The following is a 23885-nucleotide window of genomic DNA, read 5'->3' as shown; positions in this document are numbered from 1 at the left end:
CCGGGTGCAGAGGGAATAAAGAACAGCCTGTTTGGGAAGCATGTCTGGGCTACAGCATGGCAAGGATGCTACTGACTGAAGGGATCAGAGTGTTCGCTTCACACACCATATGCATCAAACTATTTATTTTCAGTGATCTTGTGCTCAGGGATGGAGCTAGCCTGACTTCACCTTAAACAGGGAGAGAGGAAATGCAGTCATAAGATGTTGTGGGAGGGCATATGGAGAATTTCACAATGTGGATTTCAGGATATTAAATCCCACTCACCAGCTCTATTTCAAGACCGTCCTCGCTTATTGGGAGAATGGTTAATACTGAACAGACACGGCTTGGATGGAAAATGTTGTGGCAGGATGTATGGCGTATGATGTAGATTTCAGCAATGTGGATCCTACTCACCAGCTCTATTTTAAGATCATCATCTGTCAATAAGCTTACGGTGCCCTCCCAGGTTTTTTCATGGTACATTTACATGACCAGCAAATGCTGTTTACACCAAAACATTCCCAAATCACTTTTAATAATGTTAATGATAATGTAGATGATAGGCCTGGGACTATACACCTATCTCCCGATTCAATACTATCGCGATACTAGGGTGACAATACGATATGCATTGTGATTTTTAAGTATTGCGATTCTACAAGCATTGAGATTTGATATTACGATTTATTGCGATTTTTAAAAACTTTTTTAACCATGGGAAAAAGTAGAATCATTCACTTCTAGCGACTTTTACTTTGGAAAATATCTAAATTGATACAGTAAAAAATATTTTGATTTTCAGCTCGTATGTAGCCAGAGATGTCCTAAAGTTAAATATATCAGTAGTTGTCAGGCATAATTTTTCGAGCAACCCAAAAATAAAAAAATAAAGAAATTTCCCTCATAAATTAGTGGTATTTTCTTTTTAATTTCTGAGGGACATTTAATGTTTTATACTTCTGGTGAATATAATCCAATCAATCTTATTTCCATATATGTATTTTGTATATACAGTTCCCTTTGTTAATACTTTATTTTGAAAACCAGATGTAGTCACACGTGTATACTTCCCCTAACTACGCTAAGTCCGACACCAGCTCTCCCGTCAGCTCCGTTCTCTTTATCCATCCATGGTCAGCTCCATCGGGGCCGTGTGAATGCATTTAACATAAATGTCAGTATATGGGTGCTCTACAGTTTTAGCGTCGGCCGATTTGACCACGGAGATGAGAGTGACGGCTGACTTGACCTCACGTTACCGCAATACGATTTCCTGTCCATGACAGAGTTAGCATGCAGCTTTAGCCGTGACGTCTAGCTCTGCTTTTCCTGTCAATGTGTGAAACCCAAAGTGTTTCCATACTTTACTGGATGTGTGTTTTACAACAATGAAAGCGGTAACTTCCTTCTACCTCCGTGTAGACTCAAGTGAAGCAAATATATTGATTCTGGTATTAAAAAAATTTCAAAATCGTACAAAAAAAATCGTGATAGATGGGTGAATCGATTTTTTTCCCACCCCTAGTAGATGATGTGCTATTTTCTGTTATTTTACTGTAGTAAGCTCTGTTCAGCATCCGTGACAGGCTGAAAATGGCAGTATGATGAAGATAGGGAGTTTTTGATCTTAAACAGAGTGCTTAACATTGACCTTATTGTACTGCAGTTTAAACACTCAGTTACTTCAAAGAGTTATCGACATCAAATCAGCAACACGTCCTTGCAATTATACTTCTTTGCCTGGCTCAGTCTTGGTGCGCCCTCATCCACAAAAACATTTCACTTGAACAAGAGAAAGGTACTCAATTACTTGATGCGTAGAATTTTTGAAGCACCACAAAAGCAGGGTTGAGTGGTTAGTTCAATTCCTTGTTAGTCTCTCTCGTAACATTGTGGTGCAGGCCTTGAATTCAAATCTTTGCAGATAATGAGAGCATTAAGGAGACAAGTGTGAGGAGGTCTCACCTTGAAGTACCACTCGCATTTCCTCATGAGCCAATTAATTTTGAGGCAATTAAGTCATAGGTTGGAATAAGTTGGTGACGTTAACAGTCATATGGTAAGGGGAGGAAACGGCAGGATGCACCTCGAGCCCTCTCTGAAGAACAAATTAAATGGAATAACGGGAGGCCAATGCAAAGAGAGCCTGCCTTGCCCTTAGTTCAGCGACAATAAATAGCCTGGGCCCCCACCACATTCGTCATATTGATTTTTCTTTAATGATATGCACAAGAAAGTAATTTCCTTGTCTCTGCATTGTCAGCGGTGACTAATCAGATTTTCCTGAGACAACCAATTCCATACCTCAAGGAAATGCTTGGCTACAGATACTGGTCATCCAAGTGACACAGACATCACCTAACAGCTTGTACAGGTGCAATCTCTCTCTGCATGCAGGGCTGGAATACTAAGTGTGTACTACCTACACCGTGTCCTTGGTTTTTTAAAGCAACATGTGCACCCTAGGTGAGGTATTATGAACACAGATATGATATGACCAAAGTACACGCCAATGCACATAATCCTGCTTTCTTTACAAAATTAAATGTTCCTTATTCTTCAAATGTATTCATGTCCAGATATTTCTTAAACTAAAGCAATGTACCCTGAAGGGAAGACTAACTCCACTAAGCAACAAGGTTTTTTGTGTTTCCCACCTCAAATACCAAATAGACACAGCAGCTCGCAAAGAAAGCTGGACTCAGTTCATTATTACACATCTCTTTTTATGATCCATCAGCAGGGAGGCTCGAGTCAGTTTATATTGACCAATAAACAGCATAAAAGGCAAAACCTCCAATAGTTTATGTATTGTTTGTGGGATTTTCATATGCTTGTCTTCAATATTTAACCTTGGCCAAGTGAAATTTGAATATCTAATCAATCATGCCATATTAAAGTTGAATGCTAATCGCCATCGGCTCATTACTTTTTCACGAGGCGGCTCCATTTATGAAATGTCACTCAAAATAGTGTACCCACAAGCCAATCGATGTCAGCCGTCTTTCCGTCTGAATGTTTCATTTGCTGTAAATACATAAACAGAGAGATATGGATTGGGGGCAAGCAGTTGGACGCCCACATGTGGTTTGTGCGCTGGGTGGGGGCACATTGAAAAGGCATTGATCAGTGGTGGGGCTCCGTATACTGTTTCCTGGAGGTCTAGTCCAAAGCTGCGACTAAAGCCTACCGGGACTGAGACGTTTGGAGTCAACCCGCGACCTTTGAGGTTGGTCTGAGACCATGCTATTGATAGAAAAGCAGATACGGTTACTTCACCACTGGAAGTTGTCATTTTTCAATAACTAATGTGTACAACATTGTGCAGACATAGCAGCATCACTGGATGAGAGTATTTATAAAGAGGCTTATATATTACATGTATTGATGTATATTTGTGGAAATATTTCAATTACAATTTCTTACATTATGTTACTTCTCTTACATTGTAACAGAAAACAAAAAATAACAAATGTGCTTTTGTTTAGTAGCTTTCCATGTACATTTTAAATGTGTGAATGTAGTTTTACAGTAATGAAAGCTAGAGTTTGACTTCTCTTTGATCACCCTTTTGGCCTCTTATTCGATGTGTTCTACATCCATTGTCACCACCATTTAACCTGATCTCTGAAACCAACCTGTTCTCACTCCCAACTCGTCAAACACCGCCGTTTGGTAAGTGCCCCTCGGCATCGGATACCAATGCACGGAGGCGCCTTTTAGCGACTGTAAACGACGAACCGGGCTTTCAGCTAACGCCAATATAAACCCTCCCGTAGTGTTACTCGATGGTCAGAGCATGTGACATAGTACTTAGAATGGGAGAATCCGCTCAGGGCGGGCAGGAGGGTTGAGGTGGATGGGTTGAAAAAACACAGGACTTACACGCAGGAGACGCACGCAAGAGGGGTACCTTGTGCGTGGGTCTCTGATGACGAGGAGCACTGACCAAACGGCGGTATTTGATAGTCAGAATGTGTCGCTGAAACAGCAGAGAGACGACGAATAAGCCAGAATGGGTGATGTGGATGTGCTGTTATGCAAACGAATTAAATTGAATCATCCACCATACAGTGAAAAACAATGTGTTTCTCTGTGTGCAAACAGCAGAACACTGTTTGCTCTTTTGTCGGTAGAAATATATAGAATTTAAAGAGAAGATATAGTGTGAGTGCTGAAGCATCCATGAAGTGCAAAATGGTTGTGAGGCTCCGTTTTATAGATGATAAATTAGTTCCTAAATTTCTGAATATTTTCCTACAGGGGCTTAGCATTTTGAACATGCCCCTGAGGGGATAGCATCTTTATTTAACTACAGTAGATGTCAGTAAAGCCACAATTCTTGTAAATAAGTGGTTTGTATTAACAACATATATTATATATATGTATATATATAAAACAAAACAATAACAACAAGAAATGTATTCAGTTTGAGCAGCCATAGAAAGAAATGGAATGATAAGGTAATAGAGACAAAAGTCCTCGTACCAATAACCGCGATACAAGAAAGCAAGTACATTAAAATCACCAGTTTGCCCCAGTATAATTTTTCTATGAGACCAGAATAACATGGATATGGACATTTTCCATGTTCTTTCTATTTGTAAAATCAGCCCGAGGTTATAGTCTGTATTCACCACTGTAGATGAACAACAGGAATAGGAAGAGAATCAGTCATCACATGCTTTACCCTTGACCATAGCTATGGAGGGGCTACATTGACCCTTGGTTGTCCTCTTGTTAAAACTACTAATACAACATGTGGATGAAAATGAAGTTATTTATTTCTGATGGCATGCCAACTAGAATGATATAATCCAGGGATGATAGTGAATGAGCATATTGAATGGTATGTACTGTACACAGCTCCCATGAACTCACTTTTTAACAGACACATTTTACCTCTTGTTGTTAGCTGTGAGGATCTTCAGTAAACACAGGAAGAACACAAGAATAACGTAACATAATCCCAAATGATGAATGGATTCTAATATGAAACACATTTTACAAAGCTAATTCTTTGCTTCACGACGCATCCAAAAACATTCTTTGATGTCAATGTTTCTAATAAGCTTTTCTCCCTGAGTAAATGAATAGTAAACTGCAAACAACCATATCTGCCGTTCTACAAACCTGCCACCACTCTATAATGATGCTATTATTTGAATTGAGAAAAAAGTAAATAGCATCAGATATTGCAGCTTATAGCGCGTTGTTTTACTTCAAAGACATGCACAATTACAAATGAGAAATTAGTTTAAGCTAAAATATTCATAATTTCTCTAAAAGACAAAACAAAAACTTTTGATTGTTAGTAACCAATATTCTCTCTGATGGAAGAGACTGGTGGCATGTTGCGTTTCATATAACTGAGACTTCTATGTGTCAGTGCTATCACACCATGCTTGATGTCTCTGCACAGCAGAGAATGGGAGGAGGTGGCACAGTGTGTTTACCAAACAGGCTGTATCATATGCGTCTCTAAACTTACCACCCACTTCTGCACGCTAGCCAGCACTCCTCCTTCTCTTTGTAGCCCTGGCTTTGGTGAATTTTCCTGAAATACACATATTCACCACTGCCGAGGGCATAAACAATTATCAATCAGCTCTAATCCACTGTTCCGCATAAATAAGAGTTTCTCATGCCGTGTGCTGAGCGGTGCTGTCACTTTTTACGACTTATAAAATGTGACTTGGCAGACAGAGCCCAACATGATGCATGACAAGTAACTTACATCGGGGTCTCAAATCCATTGCAACGCTTACACAAATAGTGTCAGTTTGCTGCAGTAGTCGTGGTCCACATCAGTGTTTGAGTATATAATAAGTTTGTCCCCCAGAATATTATTCTTGTCAGGGTGAGAAGGCCTCTAAACAGCATTTAGACCACAACAGATACTAAAACTCTCTTCATAAACTCAGACTAATGGATTACTTTAGAGTTAACATCTCATTAAGGCTGGTTGACCCACCCACTACACTATTCAGTGGCAGGAAGACTTTTGGGTACATTAAAAAAAAGAGCTGTAGCTATAGGTCATGAATAACCATCCCAGAATTGACTGGTTGATATCTAGACTGATATAGTCCTGAGATATCAGCCTGTTCATTTGTTCACTCCTGCACAAGAGATTTTTCCTGCATGGTGCTGACCACTGGGCTGATCACACCGAGATGCGCCGCTACAGGCTGGGGGCGCTTCAAAAACGCCTTGGCAAAGAGCGCCGGGCAAATCAGCATGGTGCGCCTGTGGACTGGGCTGCGTTCACGATCAAATGTGGTTAACGGAAAAATGTGGCCTCTCTCTCTCTCTTTCTCTCTCTCTCTCTCAAAGACAGTAGCCGACATGAAACTATCACGACATGAGATATGAATTGCCCCTTCCAGTCCAACAGCTAACCAGCTAGCTAGCCCTACCACATCTACCGGCATCATTACTACCAGAAGTGGTAATGTAGTAAAGCCAGCTAGCTTGAATTGATTGGCTGCCTAGGCCAAGTGGGACTATGGTGAGTGGTGTGACTGCCTGTTGAATTTATTTCAACCGTATTGTTGGATCAGTGGAAGAGGCCAGTGGAAAGACCAACCAAGACGGTTTTGGTGAGTCTCATTTTGCTTCTGTCTGGTTTGAATGATGATATGTTCTGCTGCTGGAACAGCTGATTTACCTGCTGAAACTACGAGGGGCGCGGCGCCGCACACACATGATGGTTAAAACAAGGGAAAGTATTTATTTTTTAAGCCAGGACGATAGTTGCATAAACTAGTTGATTTAAACATTTTTTTATTTTAAAGATGATATTTTTGGCCATTTTGCCTTTTTATTAGATAGTGAGAGTGACAGTTGTGAAAGGGAGAGAGAGAGAGGGGATGACATGCAGCAAAGGGCTGCAGGTCGGATTCAAACCCTGGGCAGCTGCGGTAAGGGCTCAGCCGTGGTACATGGGGCGCCCGCTTAACCAGGTGAGCTACCGGGGTGCCCATAGTTGATTTTTTTTTTATTTAATGACTATTGGAAAAATCTAAAATCACGACCCATCCCTATCGATTAGCCCCTAATTACAATGCTGCTGACAATTACCAGTACTTCTCTAATTTCAATCACACACCGGCAGTAAACCGGCTATTAGTGTGCCCACTTTCTGGCTACTCATCCACTTTTAATGTCCACATGTTGGGTGCAAGTAATGAGAGAAAAGTAAGTGAATTATCCGACAAAAACTTTGCTTTTGGACACTTAATGAGGGTTTTTGTTTTAGCTGCACTCAAGAGTGAGTCAGTTATTTCGACAAAATCCAAAGTTGGGCTTTAAGACTCACCACGAGAGATCGCTGAGGACACCGATGTACTTTATTCAGATGTATTCACTCCATAGATAACGACATTATGTACAACATGTGCCATTTTGGATGTGCCACAAAAGGGAGCACAGAATCGTAGTAGACACAGCGTATAATTGCCTCCCTGTACCCTCCTTCAGGCGTTTCTCCAGTCAGAAACTATGAAAGACCCAAAGGCAACCGCTTGTGTGCATAACTCTGAGACACTACAAGTAAAAGTGATTAGACTGTGAAGGCCCATGTGAGCATTGTGCACTGGAGGGCATTTGTTTAGCATGCATATTGTTTGGTTTGTTTTTACCGTATGGACTCATCAATAATGCAGGGTGACTTAACCAGCAATTACAATGATGAAGACATCAAAATGCAAAACGGAGGGCTGTGAGCTCTCCTATCCAATAAGAGTTGTCTGCAAAGGGAGGGCTACAGACTGGACAGACTTTTAATTAGTGGGCTTTGTATCGCAGCCAGGAACAGCAGATTGGCTGCTTGCTCTTTCTTGTCATCATAGCCATAGAAACCAAGAACTTGAAGCATGACCATTTGAATTATGGGTAATTTAGTGTAGTTAGCAGAAGCTTCATGGACAAATCACTTCTAACCAAACTTTACAAGAAGATGGACAAATCTGTAAAAACTATTGACTGGTTAGATTAGATGTTTTTATCATTTTGTGCTTGCCAGTCCATCCCTGGTGTATAAAATACTTTGTTGATGATAAAAGAATGAGTTACAAGCCAATAAGTTACATTGATTTGTCATCATTAATTTCCATCTTAATATTCCTCAGAGATGTTCTGTGAAAAAATTAAATTTTCCAGTTTTAGACATCTTTCTTCAGTTAATACATTTTACTGCTTGTGTTATCTACTGTTCAATTATTATGAATAATTGTGTAAATATATTATTTTGTAATTTTGTTGGTGGTAAAATTCAGTATCGATTTGGCATATGAGGCATGGCTCCCAAGTGCGGTTTGTGAAATACACATTAAATAAGTGCGCAAGCCGTAGTCCGTTTGACTATTCCGAATACTTTGTATCGTTTATATTTTGTATCACAACTAATACTACAAGCAGTGAAGTAGTAGAGCTTGTGTTATGGTGCTCTGTACGTTCGCTATTTCTTAGGGGTGTGATGATTCACTCAGCTCACGATACAATACGATACACGATATTGGGTTCACGATCTCGATACGATACGATATCATAACAATAATTTTAACAAAACTTGAATGATGAAAATATATAACTGAAAAAAATTGCCTTTTATTCAAAAGACATAAAATGCAAAACAATGCTGTTGTTTGCTTTATAGTTACATTTTAGATGATATCAGTCCTTCCTCCTGTCCTCTGTCCTCCTGTCCTCTGTCCTCCATCAGTCAGTATCAGTCCTTCCTCCTGTCTTGTGCTGATGTCACTCATCAGGTAATGTTAGGGCTGGTGGGGGGGCTTTGTCTCAGCCAGCTGATCAGTTTACCAGTAAGATACATGACAAACTAACTTAAACAGTTAGACTACACAGCCTCCTGCCAGTTTTAGTTTCAGTCACAACTCAACATAACAACTTACACGTGTTTACAGTTAGCTGTTAGCCGCTGAGCTAACGCGCTCTGCTTGTGTAAACATAGCAGCGGTGGATGACAGACTGCGGACAGAGCAGATTGAAACGTTGCTTTCCTACATGTTTAACCGTTTCCTCATGTTTATGCTTGTTGAACTACTGTAATAACGTATCTTGGCTTTACAGTTTTATTGCACTTACGTACAGCAACGAGCGTAGCGTCAGCTCGTCTCCACCGCGGCCTCTCTGATTGGCTGTTCGTAGTATCTATTATGCCCTGATATCGCGATTCAGTTTTTTGTCTCAACGATGCATATCGTCACGTTTTTATATCGCGATATTTGGTGACACGATATTTCGTCACACCCCTACTATTTCTCTTTAAACCAGCGGTGTTACAGCGTCAAATCATGCCTGGGACCAGTACTGAGTATTTTATTCCTGTCTTTCAATTAACTCCGTATTTGAGTGGCTTTCTCAGTGTTGAAACGCTGCTTTGACTATACGTAAATATATTCTTTTATATAGAGAGATACACAAACATATCTGAACTCTTGTGAAATGTTTTGCTTTGATATGAATTCATAAAATGTCATTTCAAATATATAAAGCACCCCCATACTGAGCTGAACTGCGTCTATCACTGCATGAGAGCCGGGACTAAGCAAAGAAAGATGTATTAATGTCTCCAGTAGTGTTATTTTATTCACTGAAAGAGTTAGAATAGGAGGGAAAAAAAATAGAATACCAATTCTAGTTTCCCTCTACGCTGTCATCTCCACAAATACAAATTATACTCAGGCAGCTGTAAACAACACGCTTCAGTCTCTCCAAGCATAGAAAACAGCTGCTTCAGAAAGCAGGACAGCCATGTAGATTTTTGGCCATTAAATGTAGGCTAATGTGGTGTGACATTTTGACGCACCCAGCATTGTCTCTTCAGATACTTCCCAGTACTCTCCCCACATGACTTGTCTTTGTCTGTGAAGCACCTGTTCTCTCTGCTCGGAGTGGCTGAAGCATGGAAAGCACCTTTTATTGTACTCAAGCAGCTCTCTAGATGACATCACATCATCAACTCTTGTTACCAACAAACATCATGCAAACCAAATTAGTTTTACACCATTTTCATGCATGTAAGGAATTAAATGTATGATAAATCACCTTGCCGAGTGCTCGCTTATTTGCCCATGATTGCAGTTTGAGTTTGCTGCCACTTTCTGCCTTTGTTTGGAGAGGCTAACGTCGAGAACTCCATGGCAACCGAGTTTACCAAAACAATCTCTCCTCCCAAGTGATCCCTCACCCACAGCGACCTTGGTCTCATTTAAACTAGAGTGTCATGTTTGACCTTTTCGGAGGACCTTGCTCTTGTAAGGAATGTCCCTGTCAATACCGGTTTTCATGGACCACTTACAGTTTTTCAGTTTTTCTTCCTTTGGCCAGTCTTTTTTAAGAAATATTGAGCTGCAGCACAAAGAAGACAGCAAGCACAAGAACACCTAACAAATGTAGTTCATATTCAGATCTTTTTGAACAATTATTTTAGTCCTGCAAATGTATTTAAATTGTAAGGACATGCAGTTTTAATCTGTAACATCAATATAAAGTCAGAGCAGCCCCATTTAAAGGACAACTCTGAGTACTTCTTACATGATTTTTGTTTTTATTTTTAATTAAATTTCAATTAATTTTGTTAATATTTGCTGCCACTGGCTTCACTGTACCTTCTGTCAGCAAAGAGCGCACACAGAGAGCCAGACTAATCTTCAGTCCAACACAAAAAGTGCTTAAAACATGTCCTTCGCACATAATAACTTCCACACTGCAGTGGTACTTTACCTTTCTACATTCGCTTTTACACAGAAGTATTTTTTTTACCTTGTGGTTTAAGCTGATTAAATGTCTGTATTTTCACAGTAAAATCTCGACTACTGCAGCTCTCGGATTTGAATAGTTTGAAAGATTTTTTTTTTCCCCACCTTTTGCGGCAACGCTAACATTTTATCCTGTTGAGACTCAGCAACACAGTGTCAAAACAAAAAAAAAAAGTGAATCTTGAACCTGTCACTGAATTCATGTAATTTATGAAAGTTTAATGTGAATGTGTCACAGCTTTTAGTGCTAGTGGAATATGTTATCTGCTAATGAGGACAGGTTCTGACATGGCTCGATGTGGAATACCTGACACGCTGGTTCTATGTGATCATGGGCTCTAATACCTCCTTTAATCAACACAGCTTGGTCGAAGGTATTCTGAGGGCATTTGTCTCACCTCGCCAGCGACACTCGCTGGCAGATGCTTTGCATATCAGGCCTGGTGGATCAATATGTTATTAAAGAACAACCTCTCGGAGGCATGTCAATTAATTCTGGGCTGTCAGCCGCCCCCCTCGCATTGTCCAGTGGGGCTGAGGGAGAGCAGTGGGTGTCTTTTTAACTTGGTGCCTGTGGAGGATTTGCGACCTTAGCTGCTTCAAGGTTTCATCCACAAAGCCTAAGCAGTGCATAGCAAGGACTGGTGGCAGACTGACTTATATAAAATATATAAAAACTGCACATACAGTAGCCCAACACTCATATTCACCATCTATTTGATTCGGATGATTGGATGTTCTGTGCCAGCTGTGTTTAGTCCCTTCAACGCCTCAACAACTCGTGTTGAAAGTTGTCTTTGCAAGGCACAAGTAGCAGAATGCTAATCAGTATACTCACAAAATCCGAGGTTAAAGTTGTTCTATGTAATGTTAATAATACAACCGTAATAAGGCAGCCCTTTAGCCCTACATTGTTTTATATGTTAACCATTGTAATTTGTGTTTTGTCTATTTTGTTCTTGCCTAAACAAATTGATTGAAATCGCCACTCTGGCGCGCGAAGGAGGCAATTGTGGAGCTTTTTCAACTCAAAAGGCAGATAATCACAGGTTCCTGTTTATTTATAATGGACATTTGTGTTGTGATATTTAAACAAACTTTCCGTCAACAAGGAAATAAAAGCCCCTCGTCTACGAGACCAGTCTCTTGAGAGCTCCAGCCAGCACATAGCCGTCTGTGAGAGGTAGCGACCCCGGCAGGCGCTGGTTAGCTGTCACGGCAGTTTGTGGAGCTTCTAAACTCCGAAAAACGGTGGAACAAATGTTCCATTCGCAATCTAATATTGTAAAACTATCAATATTCAAAATCTACACAGTTGATTTCTCGCCTCAAAACCTTTCAGAAGTGAATTTAGTGATGAAATAGCTACGGAAAATGTAAAAAACAAGCCGTTTTTGGCTGCTGTTGTTGTTGTAACCGTAGCCTGTAGTGGTCCAGCGCTTTGCATTGTGGGATACAGTAGGTGAGGTAGACTGGTCCTATGCATACTGGAGATATGTAAAGAGAGCGTAAAGAGAGTCTTCCTGACTGAACGTCCGCTAAGCTTCATCTTGTCAAAGTATTCTATTAATCTTATCGTAGATGTATTGTGTGTATATGTAGCCAAAAGGACAGAAAACCCTGGTGACATTTTACAATAATATGCTTTCAAATATTGGGGTTAAACACCAAAGATTGGAACCAGTTGTTTTTGTCTGTTGCAAGAACTTTTTGCAAAAGTTTGGATGACACTCTCGGTACCACTCAGATGGAAGATTTGCTTTACAGTCAGATCAGGGCCTGAAGCCACAAGATTAGACTTTCCCCCGTCCTGAACGTAGTTATTTTCCTCTCCAAGTTTGACATTTTTTTGTTTGGCTTATGGTTATATTGTGCTTTATTTTCCAGCAAATCCAGTATTGACTGTTGTGGAAAATATTCAGTGTTTGCATAATTTGATGTAGCCTGACAAATTTCAGAGGGATGATGTAAAGGCTGTAGTCGATCATAGGTTTTACTGCATGCATTACTGTGTTCCACCGCTGTTTACCTCGAGAGGGTGAATGCAAAAGACGTCCGTACTCCTGAGGGAGACAGGATACTGTTACCACATATTTTCTGGGTCAATTGAAATTAAGTTAGGGGCTGTGTGTGAGAATAGCTGGGTATTCTCTAAATGCACCATAAAGGAGTTGGCTGTAGCGTGTGTACCTCTGTGTGCCCTCCACTCTGCCGCTGACAGACAGACAGACGTGTTTGCGCAGACAGAAAGCAAAGCGATAACCTGGATGACTCATGGCACTTTTATAGAAGGCTCTTTTCACATAGAAGTCTTCACACTCTTCCAATCAATGCCTTCTAGCGAGCCACTGCACCATCAATATGTTGACGTTCTCTTTGTGCCTGCTGTTACAGTTTCCTCAGTTCTCAGAATTTAACATCACACAGCAGGGGGACCGAGGGACCGGCTTCTTGAAGTAAAATCTCCAAGACAGCCTGTCCAGCCATTTTCCAAGATTGACCCCAAAATCCAGCACTCTCCACAGATTCCTCTCTAGACATTTGAAGTAAAGTCGTTGTGCCGGCACCGGATGACAAAGATGGAGAGACTATTGTTTAAAAATGTGACTGATGGTTTTCCCTTGAAGAGAGAGATGGTGTTGATAGATGAACCAATACACTCCAAACTCTTTCTTCTTTAGGTTTGCTGTGTGTGTTGTTTGATTCACTTTTCTCCTGTTGAGGTGATATTTCACCCGTTTGCTGTGACACGGCGCAGCAGTGCCGGTCTCTGGCTGTGGATGTCTTCATTAGGTTACATCTCTATATTTTTTTTTTATTTTTTGACTGCTGAGCTAAAGGCTGCGTCGCAGCTCTTTGCTCTCCCTTGTTTCGGTGCCATAGGAAGCTTCAGCCGAGGAGAATATCTTATGACATCTAATGGTGTGTTATCTGAACTATAAAAAACATGGCACAGCCTTGTGTTTGAGGTGCTGCATTAAATCAGCGGAGAGAGGAAGGAAGCAGCGTGATCAAATACCTACTGTTGGCAGAGCGATATAAAGAAATATCAGAGCTGCTTCATTAAAATTATGCATACAGGTTTATCGGAGGAAGAAAATGTCTAAATGGAGAACGGAGCAGCAGATATCATGAACCTTTTAACCCTTTCAGCACTGTTCTTGGAATACGCCTAAATATGTATTTTAGCATGTTTAATCTTTTAGAGGGTGTTTACACAACCCTTACACACTTGTGTAAAGGATTGTCTAAAATGATTTTTGTTCAACAGGATTCATTTTCAGTATGACCAGTGAGGCCCCGATCAGACAGAGTGCGTTTTAGCAGCCTGGGGTGGCTTTTTGTAATTGTTTTCAATGAGATTGAAGCGTTTTGAGTGCCTCGAGTTTATCCGCACTGTGCGCCTCGTGTTGCTACAGGAGCGCCCTGAACGTCTTGAGTTGAAAAAAAATTCAACTCAGAGTGGAAAGGCGCTCGATGTCATTTGCGTTTTTTTTCTCCTTGTGGAGACTTTTATGGATACCTGGAGCTTTATGACTTTACTAACCGTAGTAACCGTGGTCTGAACAGAAAACAGCAGGAGGCCAGTTAGTGCGGTATTTGGGATTTCGGGTAAGTAGTTTTCATTAATTTAACCCATACTATTAAAGTTGCAGTGGGTAGAATTGGAGCAAATATGATTTAAAGGAATTATTTTTATAAATCGGTCACTATATCCTGACAGTAGTGCATGAGACCGGTAATCTGAAAAAAAATCATGTGCTTTGTGTCCTCCGGTGTCCTCCGGTGTCCTCCGGTGTCCTCCGGTGTCCTCTGGTGCTCCTAATGGCATCTGCAAGATTTCACAGACTGGAGGAAAACAACCAGTCAGAACTGATCTGGAGTCTGCCGTCTATCAGAGCCAGCTGTCAATCACTCGCAAACTCTGATTTAACGGTCAAACTAGGCAGCGCTGATAAAATATTAATCAATATTCTGTTACTATGTTTCCTTTCTCGCTCCTCAAATGTTTTCAGAAACATCTTGTAGTGTACTGTTTAGCTGTAAAATGACAAAGTTTGTGACCCGGCAGCCTTAAAGCCTGAAAACAGAGCCATGAGGAGGTGCAGAAGTAGTTATCTAGTTATCTCTCAGAACACTTGGGCGCCTGGTTAGCTCAGTTGGTAGAGCGGGCGCCCATGTAACAGGGTGCCGTGGCCCGGGTTCGAATCCGGCCTGTGGCCCTTTCCGCATCCACTCTCTCTCTCTCCCCCCTTTCCAAGACTCTATCCACTGTCAATATAAAATGGTAAAAAATGCCCCCAAAAAATAACTTAAAAAAAAAAGAACACTTGAATTACAATATGCTGAAAGGTTATTATGGATTTTCTGCCCAATGATGTCAAAAGCTGCCTAATGAAGCTTTAAATATTTGGGTCACGTACAGTCCATGGTTTGTAACAAGGTAATGTTAGCACTCATTTGGTGGTTGCCTAGCAACATATAAAATAAAAAAGATGCAGTAAATGGCAAGAAAAACGCTCTTGACTGATCGGGCAACAAAAAGGCATTGCGGTGCGTCTCACGGTTTCCACCTGCAAAACACGCTCTGTGTGATTGGTCCAGAAGATTCTTGACTTGTTGATTGCAATTTGGGAGATGTCATTGGTTGATATAGATGTTCTTAGTTTACCTACATCAAATTCAGACATTTTTATATTGAAAACGGCAATGAGAATACATTTAGTTAATTGTGAGATTGCCCAAGTTTGATCCTGTTTGTCAGCCTTAATGAAGTGATTCCTTCTTATTCCTACCTTTCTTATCCACCTCCTCCTTCACAACCACCCTCCCACATCCCCTGTTAAACTTGTTTTAGCTCAAATGCATCTTAATCACCTCTCCTCTGCGGCTGCCCCCCACCTTTTTTTCCCTTTTTTGCGTCTTCCCTCACCTCTCATTCATTTCGCACCACCTCCCTTTGTCAGCTCCTCTTTACACCTTTTCGTCCAGGCTGCCAACCTCTGGGGATGCTACTTCCTGTTGATATGCAGAGCGCCTCTCCTTCCAATCAGTACTTCTGAAAGGTTGTTACTAATGGTCCCCAAGGAGGAGAATCAACCTTGAATACGTACAAGGCCTCTGCCGGCATTTTGCAGGTGCGCCGGGCACTGGGAGTGTCACATCTTGCTTTCCCCCCTTGTCTCCGCCAAGGTTCAATTGCAATCTAATGTCTATGAAATGGAAATACAGCCAATGCATCTGGCTTTTATTGTCTCACAGGAACTTTCTGACTGATTAAACACACAACAACTTTATGTACTAATACCCAAGGATGCTGTGTGCAGTGCTTGTAATCAGAAGGTTCTGGTACATAAACATTATATTGTTGTAATTAATAATGATCTCTACTACTGACTGTTTAACAGACCGAGTTATTGTTTCACTTTGCGTCACACCATCATAAGCACCCATGCTACTGTGTGTGTTAGCAGGCCGCTGAAAACCCTGCCTATTTTTATCAGAGACAACGAACAGGCTGCACAATTTATGATGATGGGCAGCCATAGTCTTGAGCTACTGAGAATAGCTTGATTATTCTACTGGGAGAAGTGCATGGAAGGGGAGAGGCATTCCATATGTTACACTTAACAACCAATGAAGCAGCGATTCAGAGACTTGGGGCAGAAAGAGCTGACAGCGCTTGTCCACACCCCTGGCTTTCTCCAGAACAGCCGAGGCAGGCAATAATCTAACTATAATTAACGGGTATAAACCATGTCATGCAGCCATTAGACCAAATAGCTGGCAACCAATCAGCTATGACATTAATGGTAGAAACCAACCACAGCTTTATAATTCAGCTGCGCTGTAAAGAAGGAAAATCTGTTTTACAAATTCTACAGTTTGCTGCATTACTCTTTTTGAGTAAATTGACTCAAATTGACTTTTATGTAAATGTAAATAACATCAGAGCGTCATTGCAGAAGGTGACAATCAATGTTGTGAGTTCACACACTCACGTATACGCAGTTATGCAGTAATTGGCTGCGAAATCCTTTGGCATTGACATCAAGATAATCAGTGTTTAAAATCTGGGATTATAAATAAGGTTATGATAATTTGCCAATTATGTACAGTTCAACACATATACAGTAGTTTAGCACAATATATCCTGTTTAGATTTGGCCAACCGTTGATTCATTTTTTAACCTTGAAGTTGAAGTGAATGTATAATAGATAAAATCGACAAGGTTTTGGACAATTATTACAATTTATTAACATAGAAAACATACAATTAACATGCTCTCCTTAAAGCCGACTCGCTGGGCTGCTGTCAGCGGCAGCTCCAAGCGGTGTGGACGGGGTAGACCCAGTCGTCGCGCCGTGGTGTCCGTCGGCTTGGGAGTATAACCGAGTGAGTGAGTTAGTTAGTTCGTTAGTTGAAGCAGTACACAGGTAACATTAGGCCGATAATGTCTGTAGTGTTTGCTTTGGTGATTAGTTTTACTTTGCGATGGTAGTTTTGGTATGCTAATGTTGAGCCGGTAGCTAGCTAGCTAGCAGAAGCTACTGGCAAGTTACGTTAACAAACGCTATAACGTGGGCTTCAGAATAATGTAGTGCTTTGGGCGTTTATTTTCTTAGTGACCCTGTCTTTGAACGGTCTGAATGAGACAGCAGAGGAGGAGAGACAGGTGATCAGAGACGGGAAAGGACGGGAGATGGGGAGACAGTCAGCTGCAGCTGGACTCGGTGCCTGTCGGAGGGCTCTTTCAGTGCCACGTGCCAGCGATGCAGAAACGTTACTGATCTGCGTTTCAGCGGCAGTTTATGAAATGGACTGTTTTGTCCATGGTTTTATCATTGTAAAACTCATCTTTACATCCAGGAACAATACAATAGCGTCCCCTCTTTTGTTTTCTTCTGTCCTGTATCTCCTCAGTCTCCGTCTTTCACGCTCTCTACCCCTGTATCTGTATAATTCAGCCGAGCCATCCAACGTCACAGCAACATGGTGGCGCTCTTGCCATAAAAGATGAGACGGATCTTCTTTTTTCTCTTAAATGCTTACATTTGTCATGTTTGTTATACACTAGTTCATTGGAGTGAAAATCCATTTCTGACTCCAGTCAGACAACAGTAATTTTACCTCGCTGATTGTCTTAAAACACACTTCATTGAAACTCAACAGAAACAAAAACTCATCAACGTTTTTGTTAGTCTTTCCGCTGATTCAACAATCACCAACTCTGATGAGAGCTAGAAAGAGAGACTGAATAAGTAACAGATATAAAAAAAAAAATGTAGTAACCATTTCTACTTTTTCACTGTTAACTAACCATGCAACAGCACCGACACACTCGCAATGGGAAAGGAGTCTATCGCCTATTTTTAGCAGGTTTTCCCTTGTTTAAAAAAACCTGCATAAGCACACTAATTTTGGTGGGAAAAGGGTATTACTGTTTTATTATTAAGCATGTGTCATGTGGTCTTGTCAGAATAACTTGTTTATGATCATTAATGGTCATGTGTACCCGGTCTCAACTGGAGTTCTTCTCAGGGACTGCAAAAATAAAAGACTCCCATGATTAACTGAAGAATCAAAACATAAGAAGGTAGTGCTTGCATAGTCGTGGTAGATAAGGAACTGGTATCCCGTCATACTAAGGAAGATCCCTAAGGGAGAACTTGGAAGATCTGTGGATGGAAGTTTTCAAAGATGTAATACTAAGACTATCAATATAGAATAAAAGAGAACACACGTTTCCAACAAACAGACAAGTATACTGTACATGTGGCAGAAGGCAAAGTAGGTCCACACACAGTGCTTGTTTTCCATTCAGTTCAATACCAATCAGAGCTCAGCAGTTACAGGAGATTCTCAATGCAGCTCCGGAGACCATTTACAACCAGCATAATCAAAACATCAAATGGTTTCTTTCTGAAGAATGAAGTTGCATCAAGATTTTGTGCACAGTGTGCCAGCTGAGAGGTGCTGGAAAGGGCAAGAACAACATCAAAAGAAACAAGAAATACTGCTGTTTGTGGTTGAAACATCACACACTCAAATCTACCATCTGTGGACCTGGTGGAAAAGAATTTTTAATTTAAAGAACATTTCACTCATAGTTTCATTAGGTCCATTTGTATAACAACACCTTATTGAAACAATAAAGAACTCTTCTTTTATTCATTATTTATTATTGTTTAATGATTACGCAAGGTGTGCGTCAAGACTCTATTTTTGGACCTTCATTGTTCACTCAGTGTCGGTATATAGTGTGTCACTGAACTGGAGGGTATGTCCTTTTCACGGAGTCCGCCATGTTGTACTGTTATGTTTCAACAGTAGCCCAGGATGGACTAACCAAACTTAACGTTTCCTGTTTGGGCTGGAGTCAATAACGCTTGTCTCTCCCGTCGCCACCGCTCTCTCTTTCTTGCTTCACCACTCACTTCCCACATAAACACACTCTAAGCACTCTGCTCTTACAACTGGCTCTAGAGAGGGCTATTCGTGTTTTCGCATTGGCCACCGTTGGCACACGGGAGAAATTGTTACTACAACCTCACCGCTAGATGCTGCCAGATCCTACACACTGTTCCTTTAATGATAAGAAGGAATTGATTAGTATCTGCTATTTGAATCAGCAGTTTATTGATCTTTATGTACCTAAAACTATAGGCAGTACCAGGGGTGGTCTTAAGAGGCTTAAGCCCCCTATTTTATTAGCAAAGCCCCGAATATTTTACTGTGGGGTGTGTTTTGAACAAAATGATCAGAGCGAAGAGCTGGCAAAACTTAATTAAACTTATACTTTATTACATTTGTCATTTACAGATACATACCATAATTTTGACCTCTGCATTTAACCCATCCTAAGGAGCAGTGGGCTGCTGTAAAGTGCTCAGGGAGCAACTTGGGGTTGCTCAGGGACACTTTGACATGCAGACAGTAGAAGCCGAGGATCGAACCGCCAACCTTACGGTGAAAGGACGACCCGCTCTACCCACTGAGCTCCCCCGTGTAGTTTATTTGCTCTGCCCCTGTCACTGGAGTGCCAACTGGGAGAGCGTCAGGTGACCAGCTTTCATGCCCTGACACCAGGGGTCTGAAATTAGCACACGCCATCCGCCAAATGTTGGCAGTGGCGGGTAAAATCGTGTGGCCATCTGCCACTTTGGTGCACAGGGAAAATTCACAACAAAAAGACACATTTAGTAAGGTTAGCGTGTGATTGAGCAGAGCTACACATTTGAAAATCCCTCGCAACTGCAATATGCCAACGCTATTGGCCGTAGAACCTTATTTGTTTTGATTGATAGTCAAAGGTCACCAAATTCTAACGCGGCCATTCGTTACCGTATCAACTTCACTTCATGTATCAGTTTTTGACAGCTTAATTGATTGGCTATATTTGTAGGATGTTGTTGATGCATTAAAGAGTAGCCAAGCAGCTTTAAGGAATACCTCATTGTGTAGTGAGTGTGTGGACGAGAGAGAGAGTGGTGGGGGATGCGCTCAGAGCAGACAGGTGTTGGCGATCGGAGCAGAGGAGAAATTAAAAGTTGTCCAGTGATGGCAAATGTACAGTGTAGGTTTCAGTGTGTCCATGAATAAATGCTGCAAGACCAAAGTAAAGTTCCCGTGTGTAGCTTTCCAACTTCTGGGTAAAGTGAAGGGGGTTAGCCCTGAAGTGAGCATCAACTTCGGCCCCTTCGGATCATTGTTCTGTTTCTTTTTTTTGTGTTTTTCTTCACTGCCTGCCACTGTGAAAAAGTAAATTTCAGACCCTGCCTGACACTCAGGCCTAGTAAAGTAAACACAACGCTGGGCAGCTATATTTACTTAGAATAAAGTTGTAGAAGCTTTAAAAAGTGTTTAACAAATTGCTATTTTATTGCAATTGGCAGTGTGCAGTTTGTTTGTGTATTGTGTGTCTACATGCACGTGCAGAAGGATTATATAATATAAACACTACGTTAGAAAGCAAGTCAAGGACAATAAAATGCCCCAGAACGCTGAACAACAATATAACAGACACCGCCTTATCCCTGGTTATGATGATAATGGTGATGCTGAAGTGTTGGAGTCGCCGCCGGCCACAGTTATCCTGCCTGGTCTGAGCCCAACCAGCAGACCTGCTTAAATACATAACGTTTCCAGTTTGTTCATTCAGTGGCAGCTGATAATAATATTTCATTTATTAGCTCTTCATTTAACACTAGAATGCACTACTGTACTTTTACATAGTCTGAGCACTTTACTCTATGGATGTACTTATGGGATGTAGTATGATGAAGCTATGCATTTTAACGTTTTTTAGATTGTTGTTTTTATCCCACGTGAGAATAACCTTGATGACCCTGATGTACCCAGATTACAGTAATGAACTGGCTTCTTTTATGTCCCTCTGTCAGGTTGAATATGTTACAGTAGTCCACTAAAACAAAATTGAATAGTATTACTAGACATATTGCTAAGCATTTTAATAATAAAAGCCATACTATGCACCTTTGTTGCCAGCAAAACTAACCGGCTTTACATTCACATATTTTGATGAATTGATTTTACACAGTTTGGCATTGTCTTTGTTCATAATGGGCTACTTGGAAGGATTGCATGTTTACTCAGCAAATGATCAGACAAGAAATTACTCTTAATGGAAACTATGGATCCTTCCCAACCTCCTTCTTCGCATGCTCACAACTTAAAGATCTGCTCCTATAGACAGTCACTGACAACAGCAGAATTTACAGTGAGCTGGAACGTAGCCAGAATACGACTTGTGTGAGCATTAAAAGGATGAGCTTTGTGTGTGGCTGTACATGTTATATACGGGGGGTTTTTCCTGGCTCAAAATGAGGCGGAGGTGGTACCATCCTGACCTCGAACCCTCTAGGGGGGTCCAGGGGCATGCTCCCCTGGAGGAACATTTTGTGCATTCTAAAATTAAACACATCAATCTAGTACACTTTGACAGCAAAATTAAGAGGCAATATCTATGAAGAGTCAATAATTTTGTGCTCTAGCAGTGGCGGAATACTACTTTTGCTGTTACTTGAGTATTTCCTCCCGGCGGGAGCCGCGAGCCACTTTCACCCCTTGGCCTTTCCGAGCCGAACCAGAGCCAGTCGCTGAGCAGTGTGCGGACCGTCGAGGTGGAAATGCGCCCGGTGAATGCCAGCCAGCCCATCCGTTGAGAGGTGTAGAAGTATTTTCGGTTTATTATGAAACTGTTGAGGCACACATGTAGAGGTGCATGGAGCGGCTTTCTCAAACGCAGACTGCCACTTACAACGGCATTTATACACGCCGGCTGGCGATATAAAACTATAGTAAAACATCGAACGGCAGGGAAAAGGAGTTTTGTTGACTTTGGTTATTTTTTTTGCTGTGGTGGCAAAGACGTTACCGGCTTAAACACCGTCGCTCCAGCTTTGCTGGCCGCAGTCCAGCCGAAAGCAGACGGCTCTTTTCTTCCTCTTTGGGAGTTTTGGCAGCGCCTTTTCCGGTTCACTTTGTTGATTACGATACAGCGCCACCACAACGGCTTTTGCAGTTACAAATGACAGACATCCGCCAAGGGCAACGCTTGTTATAAAATAGTGTTTTCCATGAAGACACCTTCAGGCGGGACAAAATTTGACGAAGGCAGAAAAACTGGTTATATACAGTAACACAAATCGCTAAAGTTGGACCAAATTCTCTGTAACAAGTGGTGCATCTTTGCTCCTTTTTTGGTTCTTTTGTTCATAATGTTCTTTCTGCTGGTTGAATTGACAACAGACAATAACACACATTACAACAAATTTGCAAATCTGCAAATAATATGCCATACAGTATATGTGTTGTTGACCAATTCCTTTGATCTAAATATATTTTTTACTTAAGACGTTAGGGTATATTTAAAATCAAATCAGAGTTTTTCTGCACAGCAGTATAATTCATAATGGTGCTGGTCAATTGCAGGTAGTCCAAGAAAATCATCTTCAATTCTGAGGTTTATTTTCTGCTCACATAATTTAAAATAATTAATGGAAAATAATCACAAGTGGAGGCAAATCCATGTTGCAGCTATTTAGTTTGAGAAAGTGTGTGATTTTGTGCAGAATACAAATACATCACATGAGAATGTTAACTCAAGGTTTAATTACCCATTCTGTGTGGAGTTTGTATGTACATGTATGTGTGCTCCCACTGTTTGAAGACATGTCAGGCAGAGTGTAGTAGACAACCAGACAGAAGTACAGACAGACATCTGTCCGGATGCTCGTCATCCACACTGTGTGTTCAGTACATCCATCCATTTTTTAACACCCACTTATTCTTTTCAGGGTCAGCCTACCCCAGCATGCACTGGAAGGAGGGAAGGACGGGAAACACCCTGGACAGGTCAGCACTCAATCACAGGTCTAACACCAACATTCGCATTCACACTCACATCCACACCTAGGAGTAATTCACAGTTTCCAGTTCACCTGAGAAAACTGAAGCACCCAGAGGATGCAAACACAAGACGCATGAATAAAAATGCTATATGGCATTTCAAACAACAACAGCGACACATCTTCCGCAGCCAGGTAGATAGCAGATTGCCTTCCACCCACGCCGTCCTTTGCATTATGTAAATGACTGTTTTCTGGATGTAGGATTAGTTTTAAACATCCATCCTGTCTATTAGCTAACTGAAAGAAAAGCAGTTTAATGAGCAGGAGACAAGAGACAGCTGTGAGCAGCTGCGACTGCCACATAGTTACAACAAGTGTTCACAGAAAAACATGCACGCATGAGTAAAGTGAGGGCTGCTGGAAGAGGATTGCTTGTTATGTTTGCTGACAATGACGGGGCAGGTAACCTTGGGATGCGTCATATTCCCTTTGATTAATCTGTGAGCGATTGCACCCTGTTTTGTTAATGAAAAACACAAACCTTTGCATGGCCGTACCTCAAGAGAGGAGCATTACAGTGCCAAATCGTTCAGAGGTGGTGTATGTCACCTCCGGAAATGATGTAACATGTTGTCTCACCTTTTAAAGTAATGATGTCTTCATTCTTTCTGCATTCATTTGCACCTTGTATTTAAGGACGATAGCGTTATATGAAAGTGTTTTTTAGCACTTTATTAGTA

The 23885-nt window shown here is 41.2% G+C and overlaps 1 long non-coding RNA gene across 3 annotated transcripts in view; it reads left to right on the top strand.

Moving 5' to 3' along the window:
* LOC119480940 overlaps nucleotides 1–23885 on the top strand; it is a 73579-nt gene that overhangs the window by 26374 nt on the left and 23320 nt on the right. For all 3 annotated transcript variants that reach the window (XR_005205035.1, XR_005205037.1, XR_005205036.1), the window contains exon 5: nucleotides 23092–23149. This is a non-coding gene — a long non-coding RNA (uncharacterized LOC119480940). The remainder of the gene's footprint in view (nucleotides 1–23091; nucleotides 23150–23885) is intronic.

This window comes from Sebastes umbrosus, chromosome 21 (assembly GCF_015220745.1).
Source record: "Sebastes umbrosus isolate fSebUmb1 chromosome 21, fSebUmb1.pri, whole genome shotgun sequence".
Classification (NCBI taxonomy): Eukaryota; Metazoa; Chordata; class Actinopteri; order Perciformes; family Sebastidae; genus Sebastes; species Sebastes umbrosus.
This window is presented reverse-complemented; position numbering and strand designations above follow the sequence as displayed.